The sequence below is a fragment of the Solanum tuberosum genome, unplaced genomic scaffold (genome assembly GCF_000226075.1).
Source record: "Solanum tuberosum cultivar DM 1-3 516 R44 unplaced genomic scaffold, SolTub_3.0 scf00208, whole genome shotgun sequence".
NCBI classification, from domain to species: Eukaryota; Viridiplantae; Streptophyta; class Magnoliopsida; order Solanales; family Solanaceae; genus Solanum; species Solanum tuberosum.
Window position 1 is genome coordinate 61053 of NW_006239132.1, and position 4355 is coordinate 65407.

The window sequence follows — 4355 nt, forward strand, 5'->3', positions numbered from 1 at the left end:
TCATGTTCATTTTTATAAAAGAGTAGTACACTATAATTTATGATCTATTTTTATAAAAAGTAATATACTACAACTCATGTTCAATTTTATCTTTTTAATGAATTAAAATTCGATCAATAAATGTTACATATTTTTAGAATAACTTTTTGACAATGCATTATACTTTTATTTTGAACTTTTGCTTATTAGGTAAGATTGTATAAAAATTGGAACAATTTTGATAGTTTTCACAACTTACGATTTTTTTATATTTACTAGTAAAACATACAACTTAAAATTTCAAACAAAACTTTAACTTCATCTCACATAAAAATAAATATAACTAGTTTCAATAAGTTGGGTAAATGTAGCTTTAAATATAATTGTAGGAGTATATTTATTGCAAAAAAAAAAATAACATGACGAATGATAAATATTAATTTATTTTTTATAGTAAAATGACAAATATGATCCTTTTATCATTTAAAAAGTAGAAAATCACTTTAAGCTTAACTGATGAATACATATATTGCCACCATCGATGGATGTGATGCAACAAATGATCGAATGGGACTATTCCTTCCTTAATTAGAAATTTTGATTTTGAGATTTTAATATAAAAAAATTCTTGATAGGGAGCGTTTCCACACAAATGAGGCCCTATCACGCGTAAATTCAAAATAATCGGATTTATAATATAAACACAATATAAATTCCTAACACTAAATTTAAGACCAAAAATATGCATATAATCATTAAGTACCTTTACTTGTGAGTAACAACGAAAGAACCATCAACAACATTTTAGACCTCTAAGCTTTTTAATTTTTTTTCTTACTCGGTTTAATTACTTTTACTAGTCCGTTATTGACTTAATACTTTCTTTAAGAAACTACTCAGTTGTTAAGAATTTGTTTTATTGAATTATTCACATTAACAATATTTTGAAAATTTAAATTTGATTGCTAATACTTTATGTAATATTTAATGGAAAGACTAATATCAGAAGAAATTAAAAAAAATAATCTCCTGGCCTTTTAAAATAGAAAAAGGAAAAAAAAATTATTTCTAAAGGAACCAGTAAATTAATTATTCAAATATTTACATCGTTTAATTGGGTACGAAGAGTTAAAAATAAAAAGTGAGTTTGTTTAATTGGTTACGAAGAGTTAAAATAAAATTTATATATTAGTGTATAATACATCTTATACTTTTATATAATATTGTATATTGGGCGTATTGTACTCCCTTTGCCCCTATTTACTTGCCAAATATTTTATAATTTGATTTCCCTTTTTACTTGTCATTTTTGATAAATCAAGAAATGACAATTTTTTTCTTCTTATTATACCCTCAGTTTATTAATGTTGAGTTAATGTCTTTGAAAAATGTAGTTAGTAAATATGTTTAAGACTTTATCAATTAATATGGGGTAAAGTGGTAAACACACTATACAAATCATTATTTTCTTAATAAGTGTGCTAAGTCAAAATTCGATAAGTAAAAGAGACGGAGGGAGTACTGCATATCAAGTTTTTAAACATTAGTGTAAAACAAATTCAAAGTTTTGTGTATATTATTATATATATTGATATATAATGTTGTATACCAAAATTTTAAAACATATCTCTATTAAAAAAATAGGGGAAATTACGCAGATAAGCAAACATATACTAGTTAATCAGCTAACATAACTATAGTTTGAATTAATTATCACTCTCAGCCTTTTTTTAGCTATAATTATGTGCGCCTCTCTCCTCTCTCTCTCTCTCTCTCTCTCTCTCTCTCTCTCTCATACATATACAAATTCAATTATACAAATACAAATTATACATTTCTATATACAATTATATGACAGATATACAAATACTATTCGTCTTTTTTCACTCTCTGCCCTATCTCGCTCATCTCTCTCCTCTATACTCCCTCTCCCAATCTCGCTCGCCAGATATACAAATACATATATACAGTTATCTGACAGATATACATATACAATTTGACAAATATACAAATACAATTCACCTCTCTCGCTGGCCTCTCTCCTCCTTCTCCCATTTTCGCTCATCTTTCTCCTCCCTCTAACATGTAGCTACAAATCGTAATTAGCAAACTATAGCTGTGAAACCTAATTAAGTTATTTTTAGTGGTCATTTGTGAATTTTCTCCTAAAAAAATAATGTCTATACAATTGAAAACATAAAATTCCGAGTGGGCTTAAGCTCCTAAATATACATAGGAATTTGGATATATTTATGGCATCTTTGTTAGTTGACTTAGTAGATGTAGAATATCTAGAATTCAATTAAAATATATGGAACAGAAGTGTAGGAAAGATAGCATAATTTATACAAGGAATGTCTAACATTTTATTATTCCCTTCGTCCAATAATACTCGTTCATAATTGATTTTACACACTTATTAAAAAATTATAAATAGAAGGATAATTTTACTATTTACCATTTGATTATACTCTCTCCATCCAACAATACTTGTCCACTATACTAAAAATAGATGTCCAACAATACTTGTCTATTTTATGAAATCAATGGATAATTTTACACTTAGTTCCTAATTTACCCTTATCATTAATTATAGTTATTTCTTTATCACATTTTTCAAGACATTGTATTTATTATATTCAAAGGGCGATATAGTAAAATTATCCTTCTATTTATAGTTTCTTAAGGGGTGTGCCAAGTTAATAGTGGACAACTATTATTGGACAGAGGGAGTTATAAATAGAGGAACTTTCGCATATAGTCACTCAAAAATAGCCTAATTATACTCCATAATTATAGTTTACTAATTACAATTTGTAGCTACATGTTATAGGGAGGAGAGTGATGAGCGAGACTAGGAGACAGAGGAGAGAGGCGAGCGAGAGAAGGCAGAGATTGGGAGAGAGGTGAATTGTATATGTATATCGGTTAGATAATTGTATAATTATACATATGTATTTGTATATTTTGGCGAGAGAGATTGTGAAATGGAGGAGAGAGGCGAGCGAGAGAAGGCAGAGATTGGGAGAGAGGTGAATTGTATATGTATATCGGTTAGATAATTGTATATTATACATATGTATTTGTATATTTTGGCGAGAGAGATTGTGAAATGGAGGAGAGAGGCGAGCGAGATTGGGAGAGGGAGGAGAGAGGCGAGCGAGATTGAGAGAGGGAGGAGAGAGACGAGCGAGAGAGGACAATAATTTGTATAATTCGCAGGTACATTTGTATAATTCATGTGTTTTTGTATAATTGAGTGATATAAAGTCTGAAATTATATAAATATAATAAAAACTCGAAATAGCGAATTGATTCAAACATAAACATATGAACTTTAAACAATTATACAAAATATATTATACAAAATACATTATATAAATTATATTATACAAAATCTGAAAACTACACGTGTATACAAACTTTTAAAAATTATAATAAACAAAAAGATAGAATTCATATATGATGACAAAACTGAAAAATCAAAGGAAATCATCATCATATACAAATACAAACCACCGTATACAAGTACATATCAAACAAAGAATTGTTAGTTGTGAATTATATAAATGTGGCAAATTGTAGGACTATCTACGGTTAGGTGAGGCTACTGTTACAAAAAAAAATATCATGGTGGCTTGAGATAAAGTTTATACTTAAATGTGCAAGGAGTTTGTATACTTCTCAATCTAAGCATATGAAATTTAGCTAATATGACATATCCACCATCTATTAATAAGTTATATTTTCTCCCTTTGAGAATTATGTCTTAACAGAATGTAGGTTTAATGTCTATTATCTAATATTTGAATGTGTTTTCTGGTAAAGTAGGATACTTAAAGAAACTAATTATTTAGTTTACCCTCGGATTGTAAAGTTCAGTGGTAATTAATAAAAGTTCTCTTTAATTACTAAAAAAACCTTTAAAATTGAAAAACTCCCTCATTATCCATCTAATCATTTTGAAAAATATGTCACTCATCGCTGCAGATTTCAAATGACATATCAAAGCTATTAAAAATGATAAAACATGAAAAAACATGCAAAAAACACAAAATGACCATGAGGATCGTTACACCATCTATCACTAAAATACATATTTGTCTTTGAACGTAATGATAAAGAAAGTACATGTATCATCGAAAAATAGACATAGTTGTTGCACTTGTCTAACTTGGTCTCCCAAGTGACTTCCTCCACCAAATGATGTATCCATTATACTTTCACTAAAGTTATTTGTAACACCCCAAACGAATTTTTTAAGATAAAATCTGAATCGTATGTATGGATGGTTCCTAGTTGTTTATGTATGTTAAGGTTCATTACCAAGTGTAGTAAGTGTATCAGAAGTGATTTAGGGTCATTAGGGACCCCTA